Genomic DNA, 15,717 nt, shown 5'->3' with positions numbered 1-15,717 from the left:
TGAGACACCTATGATTTTAAAAATTTGCAGTTGGTAATCTAACTGCGGACTTTAATTGCCATTTGATGAACGTAGTCCTGAGCAAAGGAGCCAGGAGATTAACTGATGAAGTGACAGTATTATTATTCCCATTTTACAAGCGGGAACATGGAGGCACTGAGAGGTAATGTAACCTGCCCAGGTTACCCAGCCAGGAATGTGTAGACCGGGGACTCCAGGCCAGGCGGTCTGGCTCCCAGGCCTGTTCTGGGCACGTCTCTGTGTCTGGGTGCTCAGATGTCCCTGCCTGTTCTGGGTGGTGAGTGAGGGGCTGGTGGAGTCGAAGCAGTGGGAACCAACTCCTGAGAGCCCTCTGAAGTGACCCAGGCACAAGCCAGAGCTTGGGAAGTTACTGGTTTGGTTCGAAATCACTCCGGGGATTACGCACCAGAAAGGACCCAGGGCCCTGCCTGCCTGGGAAGGTGCTTTTTTTCTTTCTAGACCTCTCATTGCCAGGATCAAGGGGTTCAGGCTCTAGTATAACAGCTGGAATCTGTTGATGAAATACTTTTAGTGGTCTCTTGTTTGGACAAGAGTAGCTTTTAATGTGAAGGGGCTACTTGAATTTGTTGTAAAACTAATGGTAGCTTTTAAGAGCTGGCTTTAAGGATTAATTTAATTAAATTAAGATTTTAAAAAAATCCCCTTCATTGTCAGGGCCCACCCGCTGGTCCCTGGACTACTGCCTTTATTTCTTCCACAAAGATCAAAAATAGAAAAGTGAATGCCTTTCAGATAATCCATCGCCGTTTCTTTTCCTTTGAAGGTAATTTTTTCTTGCAGACTGTATACATGTTTGGGGGATACCCTGTATTTACTGCTTGATTGTATTCTATTTGTTTTCTGGCCATACCCTTTATAGCTATTTAAAATAATATCTGCTTGTACTCTGTGCATTTCTACAGTTCTGCTGACATAGTCTCTAAGTCTACTACTGACAGTTAATAACTGTTTTTGCCATGAAGGATCCTTTTAATGTCCCTTACCATGAATTTTGGAAGACTGATGAAGGCAGCACTGAATGAATGAGAATTAGCGGTGGCTTTCTTTTGTCTAACCGAAGACCAGCTTAACTGCTTATCAGCGCTTCCTGTCTGCCTGAGACGACCAGTGCTCCCAATGGGTTGATAGGATTCCAGTGAAAAGGAAAGAACTCATTTCTGATTGTGTGTAGCCTGACCAGTGCAAATGCATCGTATCTGTCAGGCTCATTGGCAAACTGGAAGGAGTGCCTCAGGTGCCCATTGCTTCCTTTGTAGATATCAGATGGGGGCCGTCCCTCCTTTCTCAATGGCTGGGCCATGCACTCTTTCCATCTTTTCAGGACTTTCATTTTTGAGGCCTTTACTCCTCACATCTCTGGTTTCCTCCTTTCACTGTTCTTTGCCGCATAAGCACCTCATGACTGACTTGGTTTCTCCATCTTATAATAGACTGACTTCCATCTTTCCAATTACCATCACACTTTTTGAATGTGGCCCATAGGAAGTCCCTGTTCTTTCTCCTTGTACTCCCCAAAAGTATAGCTTCTACACCTCTCCCCTGTTTTGCCCTATCCAGGGTCACCTGCTTGTGGATTCCTCTGGGCTTTTTCTAGTCTGCCCTTATTTTATTGATCCGCTTCTGTGTCCTGGCATTTCTCTGCTGCTTTTCTGTCCACTCTGGCCAGTCCTTAGTCGTGTTCTCTAACTCCCTGTTCCCACAGAAGCTGTGGGGGCATAATGAGGAGCACAGACTTCGGAGTCAGAGAGACCTGGCTTTGAGCCTCAACTCTGTCATCACCAGCTATGTAACCTTGGGCAGTGCTTAACTTTGAGCTTCAGTTTCTTCGTCTGTAAAATGGGGTGATAATACTCCCTGAGAAGGCGTCGTAAGGATGAAAAGGACATATGGGTATATGGTCTAATATGGTGACTGGCATTTTATTAACTCTCCTCTCATTGTAGTTGCAATAATATGGCTTTTATGCAAGGTTTACCGAGGCATCCTCATTTCCTATGGAGCAGCCAGCTTTCATTCTGGACAGTGACTCTGGAACTGTGTCAAGCTCCTGTTTCCCAACCTCCAGGCTCCTGTTTTTACCGGTGTGCTAATTTTCTTCACCGGGATGCCCCATATAATCCAAGTGTCAACATTATTCAAGCAGTGCTCAGCCAGCGATTACTTCCTTGCTCAGGTTAACAGAATCTCAGTCCTCACAGCAGCTCTGAGGTAGCAGGGTCCCTCCCTCCCTTCTTTCCTTCCAACCAGTGTGCACCGAGCACTCTATCATGGGCCATGTACTGCTCTTTGCACCGAAGATGCAACGAAAAGCAAGAAAGGCTGGTCTGAAGCATGAGGAGAGGCTCAGTTTTAAGGAAGTGTGATGGGTGCTGTGATGGTGAAGAACACAGTGCGGCGGGAGCATTGCAGAGGCCTCAGCAGAGGCGGGATGAAGTCGTGGGCCAAGTTTCAGTTCTACTCCATCCCACCCCATTTCCAATAGATCCTGTCAGGTCTCCTTATGAAATACCGTATTCCCTTCTCTTCTTCTCTATTCCCACGACACGTTTCATTCAGTCCAAGTATTCCAGGCAACTGGTTTTAGCTGAAATTCGTAAGGGTTTTCTGAACCTGTTTCTAGTTCACCTGCCTTCTCTCCGGTCAGTCTCCTAGCAGCTGTCAAGGTCACTCCCCAGAGCACAGATCTGATCAGATCTCTCCCTTGCTTAAAACTCTTTATTGGCTATACTGGTCAGGATTCAGTATAGGAAGCAGAGGCCACTCTGGGTGTTTTAATCAGGAAAGCATCTACCGTGGGGGTAGGGTTTAGAAAATCAGAGCAGGGTTAGAGGAGCAGGTGCAGGAAGAAGGCTACCTCTCAGGTCTCTATTAGAAGTCTGGAGTTCAAGAACTTCTGCCAGTGCTGTTATTCATGAACCAGGAAGCCAGTGACCCCACTGCTCCTCCACCGCCTGTCCCCACCCAGAGCGATGACGGATCTCGGAACGGTGCTGCAGAGAAACCTCACACCCCCATGATTTTACTCGTCAGAGCGGAAAGCAGCCAGAAGAGGTCAGGAAGATGGTCTCTGTGTCCCTTTCACCTTCCAAACCTCATGCAGATGCATCGAATTAGTGTAACCTGATTGTCCTTCAGAGCCCTAGCTTCAAGGAGTCTGGTAATGGTAGGTGTGTGTTTGTCGGCCTCTGTGTGAGAGGGGAGACTGAAATAAATGAGGAGTCAGGTGTGAGCAAGGCACCTTGGCATCCCTCTCACCAAGCTCTCTGCTGTGTGTGGTTTTGCTACTGCTCATCACATTTTGCTGAACTCCCTGTCTTCCACCGTCTACAACATCTGTCACTGGCAGGTGCTAACCAGATATTTGTCGAACGTATGAATGAACAAGCGGATTCGCGCCTGACCCAGTTCTCTCTTACCTTCTGGCCATAACTTGAACGGGAATGACCTTCCTCTACCTGCCGCCTTGTGAACTTTGGGGAAGCGGTGACTGTTTTCCTCACGGAGGTGCCCCTCCCTCCTCCCCACTGTCTCCTGTTCTCCAGACCCAGCAGCTCCAGTTCTCTTCTCCTATAAAGACATCCCTTTCACTCTCATTTCCTTGCAATCGCAGTTGAAATGTGGTAATTGATAGGCGTACTTAAGTGTTTTGTAGATGCTTTTGTCCTTACTCATGCATAAAGACATGCATGCTATTTTTTAAAATATAAACAAATGCACTTTCTGTTTTAGTGCTAGGTAGTTATACAATACAGAGTAAAAGGGGAGGAGCCTTAGAAGGAAAGAAGAATTCTTTTCTCTATAATTTTTTAGGGGAATTTACAATATCTTCACAGTGCTCTGGTTTGCCAGACCCTGACCGTGGAAATTGGATCAGCAAAATAGTCCAGCCAGTATAAAACTCATAGTTCAGGTTCTGAGGTGTAAAACCAGGACCATGAGTATATGTATATGTCACAGTGACTTTCTTAGAACTTAACTTTGCTTTGTGTGGGGTATGGGGAGTCTTTTCTATATCTTTTGTTTTTTTAAAGCCCTTCGTTTTATAGAAGTATCTATTTCATATGACAACTGAAACTTGTAAAAAAAGACTACCTAGTCTACAGGGAAATTCAGATTTTAAATAGAATTTATTTTTTAGAGCAGTTTTAGGGACCCAACAAAATTGAGCAAAAAGCACAGAGAATTTCCATATACCACTTCCCCACACCCACAGCCTCCCCTATTATCCATAGCCCCCACCAGAGTGGCACATCTACACTAATAAAAGAGAAAAATGGTAATTGGCGTATGACGCTACCCTTTTCATTGGCTAATCAGGGCTATATGCAAATTAACTGCCAACTAAGATTGGCAGTTAACTGCCAACAAAATGGCGGTTAATTTGCATATATAGGCACAATGCAGGGAGGCAAAAGGGAAAGCAGGAAGAAGCCCCCTGCCACTGACAGTGATCGGAAACCCAGGGGGGAGCTAAGAGCTGGGGGGCAGGGCAAAGGCGGCCCTGGGGCCGCCTTTGCCCTGCCCCCAGCCATGATCGGAGAATCAGGTGCCTTTTCTGCCCTGGCCAGTGATAGCAGGAAGTAGGGGTGGAGCCAGCGATGGGAGCTGGGCACGGTCGAAGCTGGCAGTCCCAGGAGCTAGGGGTCCCTTGCCTGGGCCTAAAGTGAAGCCCACGATCGCGGGGCCGCTGCAGCTGTGGGTCCCTGCTGCCTGGGCCGGATGCCTAGGCCAGAGGCGTTAGGCCTGGGCAGGGGCGGAGCCTGCAACCGCGGGGAGCTGGGGGTCCCCTGCCCAGGCCTGACACCTCTGCCGGAGGCCTCAGGCCTGGTCAAGGGGCCGATCCGGTGATTGGTGATCGGAGGGTGATGAGGGTCAACTCCTCTGGCCGAGGCATCAGGCCTGGGCGGGGGGCTGGGGGTCCCCTGCCCAGGCCTGATGCCTGGGCCAGAGGCATCAGGCCTGGGTGGGGGGTGGAGCCGGGGATTGGGGGGATATGATGGTCCCCTTGCCCAGGCCTGAAGCCTGGGTCAGAGGCGTCAGGCTTGGGCCTGGGGTGGAGCAAGCGATCAGAGGGAGATGGGAGTCCCCTGCCCAGGCATGATTCCTGGGCCAGAGGCCTCAGGCCTGGGCGGGGGCCAGAGCCAGTGATCGGGGGGAGATGGGGGTCCCCTATCCAAGCCTGACACCTCTGGCGGAGGCGTCAGGCCTGGGCAAGGGGCCGATCAGGCGATCGGAGGGTGATGGGGGTCTACGCCTGAGGGCTCCCAGTATGTGAGAGGGGGCAGGCTGGGCTGAGGGACACTCCCCCCCAGCCCCACACCCAGTGCATGAATTTTGTGCACCGGGCCCCTAGTTTATTATAACTGAAGAACCTGCACTGAAACATTATCACTCAAAGTCCATAGTTTATGTTAGGGATTACTATTTTTTGTGTTATGCAGTCTATGGGTTTTGACAAATGTATAATGTCCTGTGTCCACCATTATAAAATCCTACAGAGTAGTTTCACTGCCCTAAAATTCCTGTGTCTTACCTGTCATCCCTCCCTCCTGTCCCAATCCCAGGCAACCACTGACCTGTCTCCATAGTTTTGCTTTTTCCAAAATGTCATATAGTTGGAATCATATGTATGCAGCCCTTTCAGACTGGCTTCTTTCAGTGGGTAATCCACATTTAGGATTCCTCTATGCCTTTTCATGGATTTGATAGCTCATTTCTGTTTAGCACTGAGTAATGTTTAACTGTCTGGGTGTACCACAGTTTATCCATTCACCTACTGAAGGACATCTTGGCTGCTGCCAAGTTTTGGCAACTATGAATAAAGCTGCTATAATCATCCATGTGCAGGTTTTTGTGTGTTTGTAAGTTTTCATCTCCTTTGGGTAAATGCCAAGGAGTGCTGGACTGCATGGTAAGAGCTTAAGAGTATATTTCGTTTTGTAAGGAAACACTAAACTGTCTTCTAAAATAGCTGTATGATTTTTGCATTTCCACCAGTGATAGATTATTTTTTTTTTGTTAGAGGTTCAAGGGACTTCTTAAAGATTCATAAAGGAAAAATCCATGCTTACAAAGGTGTATGGCCTAGTTTCATTTCACCCAAATAAAAGCATGTCACAGTCCTTTAAAATGCTCATTCTGTTTTCTCCTCTGAACTCAAATAATAGGACTCAAATTTGGTTGCAGAAAAGTGAGACAAAATTATGCATTGTAGCTAATTTTCTGTGAGGTAGGGGCGTGGGCAAGGAAGTTGGATAATCCTATGATTTGTAAGCCCAGGGTCTTGCCAGCTCTCCTCAAGCCACACCCCTTATTATAATGGCGCCTATATGTTGGTCAGGGCTCTGGGTTTCTAAGGAACACCCACAGCCTGTTGATAGCCCTGCTTTTTTAAAAAAAAAATATATATATATATTTATTGATTTTTTTAAGGGAGAGGGATAGAGAGTTAGAAACATTGATGAGAGAGAAACATTATTGACTGACTGCCTCCTGCACACCCCCTACTGGGGATCAAGCCTGCAGCCTGGGCCTGTGCTCCGACTGGGAATCAAACCGGTAGCCTCTTCATGGGTTCATGGGTTCATGGGCTGGGCCAGTAGCCCTGCTCTTAACAGTGGAATTTTGCACTTAGAAGGACAGGGCTCTTCCCCCTCAAAACTGAAATGCTGGTGAAACATCTCCAGGAAGCCCCATCTGTTTGAGAGAATCAATACCCTTTGCTCTGCCAGGCAATTCAAAGTAGAAAGTATGTTTGGAATCTTTATTTTCCCTAAGGTACTTCAATTAGTTGGGTTACCATTAAAAGCGGGGAGCTTCAGGGGACGAATCTTTGTGGAGTAAATTAATGCTTGTGGTGTTTTATAATCTCAAGGAGGAGAATTTTTAGATGTAATTTTTTTTTAAAATGAGCTAATTAGAAATCAGCTCAGGAGGATTTCTAAATTCCTTGAATTGAAGGATCTATTTTTTTTTTGTCAATCCTATTAAAACCAACTCCGAAAATATATACTGAGCATCCATATGTGCCAGGCATTTTAATAAGCTGAGAAGTTAGACAGATAGGTAAGATACTCTGTTATTCCTCAGGGAATAGTCTTGTGAGACCTAGACGTTCTGTAACCTTGTATTTGAGTTTCTCCAGGGAGAGTTTGTTTTTGGGGTTACAAAGGTGAGTAAAACTCAGGACTAGGACTTTCTAGTTTTAATGCTATGTGATCAGTGCCATGACTTGGAGATGGTTAACTTGATTAGAGTGTAGAGAGTGAGTGTCAGGGAATGCTTCCAAGAGGAGGCAGATGCTTGAGTTGGGTCTTGGAGAATAAGGCAGAGACAAGAAACTCTAAGTAATGGAAAAGCTTATGCCAGGACCCTGAAATGAAGTAGCTTGGCGGGTTCCGAGTATTAGGACATGGATGAATGGGAGGACCCAAGTGGGGTGTAATGGCAAGGTGAAAGGTAGGAGAACAGTCACGGGGGGTTCTCGTGATAGGTTAAGGGTGTCCTTCTTCCTGCATGTGGTAAGGAGCAGAAAATAGTTTTTAGTGGGAGATGATATGATGGTGTTTTCATTTAAAAATCCTTAGGTAGCTGGGAGGGATGGATTGGACAGAGTGAGACTCAAGGTAGGGTGATTGCTTCTGGGGCTATCACATTAGCCCAGGGAGACTTGGTGGCTAGATTTGGGCAGTGGACGGAAGGAAGAAAGAAATGTTCAGGAGGTGACATGGATAAGATGAGTTAACGTAAAGATGGCACTGACATCTCTAGATACCCTAAAAAGTGGTCTAAGCAGTCTTCTATGTAAGAGTCCAATAAATGTCATTTTCTTTGGGCAACAGAGTAGATAGTGATGTTCTTAAACAGGAAAAAAGAAAGCCAGAGGAAGAACAGGCTTAGGAGGAAAATGTGTGTTCAATGTTCATTCTAGAATGTTCCTTCTAGAATGTTCATTCTTTTTTTTTTTTTTTAAAGTTACCTGTTTGCTATTTCCTGCCAATGACAAATTCACGACTCTTTGGTAGATTGGCATGCTATTGCTAATGTGAAAATACTCTCATTGAAAACTGTGTCCTTCCAGATGACGACGAGAAAGTAACCTTCATACATTATAAAGGATTGCCATGGTTATTTATTTATCAGGCCTCCTCTCTGGCTGGGCTAATCAGAAAACAGGGATGACATGGTCAGGCTTGGGAGGATTTCTGGATCTCACTTTCCAGACAGCTCCCTGGGAGGAAGGAGAAATTGTCTAGATTCCTGGGCTCTTGATCCTCTGAAACCATTTGTTCCAGTTGATGCTTTAGAGATCAAGGACCTTGTCAATTTCTTCTGAAGATCAGCTTGGAATAGAGCAATTTTAACACAAAATGTGAAATAAAGATTGAATAAACCTCCTGATTTATTCAATAAACATAACCTACCATATTTGCTCAATATTTCAGTCCCAGTTATGTAGATGAGGGTCAGCTTGCCATTCTTGTGTAATCCTTGTTTCTAATGAGGCAGGAGTGGGCATGTTACTGATAGGTGATCCTTGTCATAACATTTTTAATGTCTGTTACTGAGTGTTACACATTATTAACTATCTGTATAAATTTGAACATTGTGGTACTCCCTCTGTAAGTGACCTTCAAGCTTTCATTCCCCTTCAGTAGTTAAGGAAAATTGGAACTTTGTGCAGATGTAACGAACATGGGAACAACTATAAAACTTGGATCATGCTGTAAATACTCAAGAATGTCTCCCAAGTATATATTATGTGCTGGACACTATTTTAGTCTCTGGGCACAATGAGAAGCACAAATAAAAAATTCTTGGCTAACAGAAGCATATATTGTACTGCAGAGAGCAAATGTTAAATAGACAATCAAAGAAATAAAATGGTCACAGATTGAGATAGGTGTTATGAGAAGGATGAAGAAAGTACTGTGCTGGGAAATGATTGATGGGGTCAAGGAATCCTTTTTGACAAGCTGTGCCCGGATCTAAGGAAAAGGGTGGAGCAGAGGAAACAGACACAGACCCTGGGGTGGGAATGAGCTCTTTGAGCTCAAGAAACAGAAGGAGGGCAATGGTTGGAGGGTATGTAGATATTCTAGAGTCAGGGAAAATGGCTACCTTTTGCCAAGCAGTCTTGGAATGCTATTAGAGACTCAGAAATATAATAGACTAGAGGCCCGGCGCACGAAATTCATACGTGGGTATGGTCCTAGGCCATCCCCCCCCCCGTTCCCTGTTCACCATTGGGTAATCAGACAGAGCCTGCTGTGCTGGCTGGGGGGAAGAGACCAAGAGGTTGGCCGGCAGGTCTCCATCAGGCTATCAGGGCCTGCGGGCTGGGGCAGCTCCTGTATTGTGGTCAGCGCGCATCATAGTGACTGGTCGTCCTGCTGTTTGGTCCATTTGCATATTACCCTTTTATTATATAGGATATATATGTACTACATATAGATGTATACCTCATCTCATTCAGCAATGTAATGAGGTAGGCATTGTTGCTTTTAGAAAATGGAAGTAACCAGATCTCAGAGACCAGGCCTATATAGCTAGGAAGTTGCAGAGCTAGGACCTAAGTCAGGGCCTCCTGCTTTTCCATCCCTCCCCCAACTGCAGACCAGGGGAATTGAAGCAAGACAATTGGAATGACTAAATGCTGAGTCACTGGCCTCCTAGGCTGGCTTTAATGAATTGTGGGGTGGCTTTGATGGGATGTTAACAACAATGACTGTCAAACAATGATGACAGTGGTAGTAATTGTGCCGATATCACATACTTTTATAATTTGTAAATTACTTTGCAGGGTCTTATTTGTAGCTCAGAAGAGCCCTTAAAGATAATCAGGACAGGTTTTACTTTTCTCACTTAAGAGATTACCTGAGGTGATACTGGGAACAGGGCTGGAACGTGGCTCTTCTGATTCTAATTGAGGGCTCTCTCCTCAAACCACAGAAACCCCAGATTGAAGGAGGAGATATTTATGACTCAGAAGCTTGTAGTCCTCCAGGCTGCCAGAAGACAGATTTGTACTTTCCTCAAAGTGCTTTTCACTGAAGAAGAGGCATAAAAGATGGACTCATTCATCATGTATTTACTGAGCAACTGTTGTGTTCCAGACGCTGGGAATATCACAGGAGCCCAATTAAGTAGGTTGGAAGGTACTAACGTAGCATAGTGCTGTTTGCACTGTAATACAAGCCAAGAAAAAAAATACTATAGGAATACAGAGAAAGACGTAATTAAGTACTTTGGGGAATTCAGGGAAGGCCGTACCAAGAAGATGACCCAAAAACTGGGCCTTGAAGGATGAATAGCAGGGTTTCCCCAGGGAGAAAAAAAGCAAGAAAGGTTTAGGAAAAAGAGATTATTACAATAGAAGGATATGGTGTCTTTGGGGAATAGTAAGTAAGCGCGTGTTTGGAGAGCGTGGGGTGTATAGGAAGTAATGGTGGGAAATGATGCTGGTAGATGGAAGTCTGATGGTAGGGGGGCCTTGAATGCCAGGCTCAGGAGGTGCTATAATTGGCCTTACCATCCCAGGCTTGTTAGCATGGGAATGGCATGATTATATTTGCTGTGTTTTAGAAAGCAAATGTTGTTGGCAAGGGGAGGATTGAATCGGGTAAGTCTAGAACAGGGGTGGGCAAACTTTTTGACTCGAGGGCCACAATGGGTTCTTAAATTGGACCGGAGGGCCGGAACAAAAGCATGGATGGAGTGTTTGTGTGAACTAATATAAATTCAAAGTAAACATCATTACATAAAAGGGTACGGTCTTTTTTTTTTTAGGTTTTATTCATTTCAAACGGGCCGGATCCGGCCCACGGGCCGTAGTTTGCCCACGGCTGTTCTAGAAGCTACTGTAATAGTTGAGGAGCAAGAACAAGGCTCTGGATTGTTCTTGTTATGTCTTGAAGAGAAATGTGGCAATGACACCAATGAGACTGAAGGACTAATTGGATATAGAGATACACCAACTGGATTTTGGATGCACACATTAGTTTTCCATTTGCGTGCGCACACATACACACGCACACACATTTACACACACATACACACGTGTACTTGTGCTCCGTATTTTGATTTCCCCAGACTCAGCTCCATTTCTGCCTGACTCTTCAAGCTGGCCATTGATTTATTTTTCTAGCCTCAAAAACAGAAGAAAAAGTTATAGGTCTGTGTTCTTATTCTTTCTTTATGGTTTGATCTTTGATGACCCCATAGGATTCTTCAGGTTGGGAAATGCTGAGGGCAAAGGAATTTTTGAAGACGTGGATGCTATGGCTCTATTTATGTGCTGCAGGTTACTTACCTTTTATGTGTTTGGAACTGTTGAATAGAGGAGAGCCCGCCTACTAAGCATTTTGGGGAAATTATTCTTAGCCAGTGACCTCTGGTGAGGAAAGAGTAACAGCGCACCCTGTGCCCTCTTCATTTTAGTCCTCCCACTGATTGCTGGTGGAGAATGTGCATGTCAGGTAAGGAACCACGGTGTCATGGTGATCTGGAAAAGAGGCGTGTCTTTCTGTTTTCTCTTCAGGCTCTTTACGGAAGGTAGAATCCAGTTTTGTTGTTGAAAGACTGAGCTTTAAAGAATCGTTGTCTTTCAGACTGTAGAAAGCTCAGTCAGCAAGAGGCTCTGAAGCACATTTTCTGAGAAAGCTATCTTTTTTTTCTTCTTAAACAAATGGCAGGTATAGCCACATCATTCAGAGAACTTTGGAGTCTTAAAAGGCATTAAATCATGCTGCTGTAGAATGTTCGCCAGAGTCACTTGGCCATTCACATGGCCATCTAACAAGTAGCTATTGAAAACCCATTAGGCGTTCGGTACCAGTGCCCCACCAGTGAGCAAAGACAGTCCTCCAAACTGTCCCATGTTTAATCGACTTGGCTACATATTTTGTACTTTACAAAGATTAATTGGTGTTTGTCGCTGTCTGAAACATGAGGTGTTTTCTGTCCTCTCTTGAGGAGGGAGGAGTGGAGGAGTCGCCAAACTTTAAAAATTAATTACATTTGAGTAAGTGACCGGAATGCCTGCTTTAATTGACGGATTGTTATATAATTTAATTATTTAACCTATTAAGTAATTTATAATTCTGCAGTTTTATCACTTGCATGCTTCATTTTCACCCGATATATTCAAGGTATTGAATCTGTTCCGCAAACAGTATTAATCTCAATTACTTTGGGAGCTTGAAATCATATTCCCTTATTAAATATAGTCTTTGTTATGCTGGCCATGTTTTTGCAGGGTCAGAAACTGATGATGCTGATAAAAGCAAACATGGAGTTAAAAAACCCTTTTCATGTTTCAATTAGATTAAAAAAATGATTTGTGCATTTATATTTCCCAAATGGTTTTGATGATGAGAAAACACCTTATTAGGCTGAATTGGAACATTGAGTCTAAAGTCCAACCTCATGGTTTGGTTTTAGCTGAGGGACATTAAAATAGTAGAACATTTTCTGTCTTGGCAAGCATCACAGTGTTGAAATTTTGGAAAAAAAATTTTTTTAATTTGTCCTTGAGACTATCTTGAAGGAAGGGCCTGCCACTCATCTCTGTACCCCTGACACATAGTGGCTGCCTTTTCAATGTTTGCTCACTTCAGTTGCACTGAAGTGAACAATAGCACAGAATTTGAGAGTCAGGCTCCCAGGATTTCCTAGTTAATGTACATAGGACTGCCCTGACACCGCATCCTTTCCTCGTTGCAAAAATTCAATTTTATTACATGTATCTTTGATGCAGAACATTTGAATGGCCTCCTGGTGGGTCGCACTTGGGTGCTGAGTTAACTGTTCCCTGGGAGCCCCACCCTGGTTTTAAGCTGTTGTATCCAGGCTCCTCAGAGTGAGCTTGCCTCTGCGTAGACATCGCAACCAAATGTCCAGATGATACTTCATCTTGGAGGTAAAAGCAGAGAACTAAAATGAAAAACTGTATCAAGGAAGTCACCTGAAAAACAAACTCAGGGATATTTCTATTTTCCGATTAACTCTTTGCTAGCACAAGGGAATTAACCTTTCCTGCAAAGATAAAAAGGTGACCCAGGCCCTGGCTAGTGTTGCTAAGTGGTCAGAGCACTGGCCTGCATGCCCAGAGGGTCTCAGATTCAGTTCCAGTCAAGGGAAGGTACCTGGGTTGCAGACTCAATCCCAGACCCCGGTTGGGGTCCATATGGGAGGCAACCAATTGCAGTATCTCTCTTACATTCCGCCCCCTCCCCCTTCCACAGTCTCTAAAAGTCAATGGGGAAAATATCCTCAGGTGAGGATTAACAAAACAAAACACACACACACACACACACACACACACACACACACACACACACACACACACCCCAGGTGACCCAAGAGCAATCTCTCCAAGTTAAAAAAAAAAAAAAAGTTCTGATGTTTTACTGTGGAGTCCAATTGGACTGGCATTTAACTTTAGAACTTGCTTCCCCAATTTAATCATCAGCGAGCTCTAAGTAATTAATATAGGTACTGAGTGTATAGGTTTCATATTAAAATAGAATGGGGGGAAAGGCAAGTGGGAGGAGTGTAAAATTCCTCACTCATCCTTTAGTCACCAGTGTGGGATTTCTCCTCTGCTGCTTCCCTTAGTCTAGCTCAGACTTTCCCAAACTTCAGTGACACTGTGAATTATGCTACAGGGTTGTTTATTCAGAACCACATAGTCTGTGTCTGATGGGTGAGTTCAGAGACCTCAGAGGAAAATGTTAGCTATCTTTATAAACGCGTCCTGAACAGATTGCACAAGAAAATGAATGAACAGAGATGCAAATTTCTGGAGAGACCCTTAACCTTTCCTGTCTACATTTCTCACTTGTGACATAGGGAGGCCGGCCCCTGGTCATGTCATCCTGCGCTTTGGGCAAAGTGCCATTGCCGTCCTCGTCGTGACCTCTCTGGGCACATGAGCGGGGCTGCCTGATCTGTGAGAGGCCGTCGCCATCATTTAGAGTGGGTTTCAGGTCGGCTTCTGATACAGGTGCTGTGGGCTGTGCAGGAGACTTCCCGAGTGGCTGGTGTAACTATGGGGCGTTGCTTCTTGGTTTTAATAACAAGCAGATCTTATCAGCAACTGGGTGGAAGGTAAACCGCCCATCTTTCTAAACTTCTGTGGAGGCAGGGGGCTGTTCTGCCTCTCAGAACCGGCTGTCATCGGCGGCTGCTCTCCTGTCACGCTGACACGGCCCCCTGGCTGGGCTGATTGGTCGCTGGCAGTAACTGATGTGGAATACTGATATTCTCGCTGGCGGTTCCTTCCACGCCAAAGAGGCTCCTCTTCTCGCCTTCCTGACCCCAGCCCGGTGCGCTGCTCAGCCTCCCCAGACCTTGCCGCCCCTGCACCCGGGGGAGGACCAGTCCTGGGCGTGATGCTCTGAGGCTGCTGAAATCCGCCAGGCTGCTTTCACTCCGGCTCGCTCTCGGGAGAGTCCTGCTCCAGACTTCTCAGGGTTTTTACAGCACAGACAACTGTATGCGGGCCCCTGGGGAGGCTGCAAAGGACTCCTGTGTGGTGGTTTTATCGCCTTCCATCACTTTGCTGGCCGCATCCCCAGCCCTGCCTGGAGCTTGATGGTGGATTTCTTTTCTTGCCTGAGAACCGAGGAAGGATCCCTCTCCTTCTGTTGACTCTCTCTATTTTTATGGTAAGTGCTTGCCTTGAATGAGCTGGTCTGCGGCAGTGAAGGGAACGCTCTCTCTCGCCGTCTCTCTCGCTGGCTCGCTCTTCCCAGCTCAGCTTGGTGACCTCTCTGCGGTCCCCCTGTTTACATGCATCCATGTCAGGGGAGCTCCCTAAAAGGCCAGGAGTCATTTGTCCGGATTGCTTGCCTCTTGATTTTTATCCTTTGCCAGAAACCCCAGCTCCTGGGCTGTGATGGAAACATAAGCACTTCTCTCTCTTTGTCCTTGAAGCGGCAGCTGGGGAAATGTGCTCAGGCTGGTGAATTGCAGCAGCGTGCAGGGGATCTGTGCAGGGGGCACTGGCACATTTGGGCAAGATGAATTCTTGGCATCTGGAGGGGCACTCTCTGGGAATCTGGAAGGCGTGGGGCTGATCCACCCACGGAGCAAACTCTTCCATCTTTCCGGGTGCAGGCGAGCACATGCATGAGTGATGTCGGAGTCCGCTGCGGGCAGTGGTGCTTTTGCACACCTGCCGGTGGGTCCAGGATGGCCCTGGGTCCTGTGGCTTTAACAACTTGGGCAATAACATTGGCGGCGGGAGGAATCCTGCACCGGCTCACAGGGGTAGACTGCATGACCTCATCGCTTCTTTCCCTTTGGAGTCTCAGGGTGCCTGTTCTGCAAACCATATTTTGCATCCTGTTCGGAGGGTGGTGTGTCAGTGACGATGGGAACCTTTTTGAGTTGACAACATAGTTTCATCCTCCCGCTGGGAGGTAACCTGCTGTGAGGCTGTGAGAACGGTTAGACTTTTCTAAGAGAAAATAGGTTTCCAAGGAAGAACATGCGTGTTGCAGTGTCCACGGGCAGATTGTTTACCCCAGGGCATTCCTCTTGGAAGAGGGTCTGATGGTTCACCTGGTCTCCCGAGGCTTGCTGCAGCGAGTGCCACAACTTCAAGCCCAAAGGACGCCGAGAACATTTTGGTACAGTTCTCACCTTGTGGAGCCTGTGATTGAAGGGGTC

The 15,717-nt window shown here is 46.0% G+C and overlaps 1 protein-coding gene across 3 annotated transcripts in view; it reads left to right on the top strand.

Annotated features, from left to right (window-relative positions):
* Nucleotides 1-15,717, top strand: part of ANO4 (anoctamin 4) — a 301,902-nt gene that overhangs the window by 38,712 nt on the left and 247,473 nt on the right. Inside the window, exon 1 of one of the 3 annotated variants that reach the window (XM_059681868.1) lies at nucleotides 14,012-14,711. The exons of the other annotated variants lie outside the window; for them this stretch is intronic. The gene's annotated coding sequence lies outside the window, so the exon portion shown is untranslated. Of the gene's footprint in view, nucleotides 1-14,011; nucleotides 14,712-15,717 lie in introns of those variants that run through there. 3 annotated transcript variants of the gene reach the window in all.

Source organism: Myotis daubentonii, chromosome 2 (genome assembly GCF_963259705.1).
Source record: "Myotis daubentonii chromosome 2, mMyoDau2.1, whole genome shotgun sequence".
NCBI classification, from domain to species: domain Eukaryota; kingdom Metazoa; phylum Chordata; class Mammalia; order Chiroptera; family Vespertilionidae; genus Myotis; species Myotis daubentonii.
Note: the sequence above shows the minus strand (reverse complement) of the source record. Positions and strands in the feature narration are given on the sequence as shown.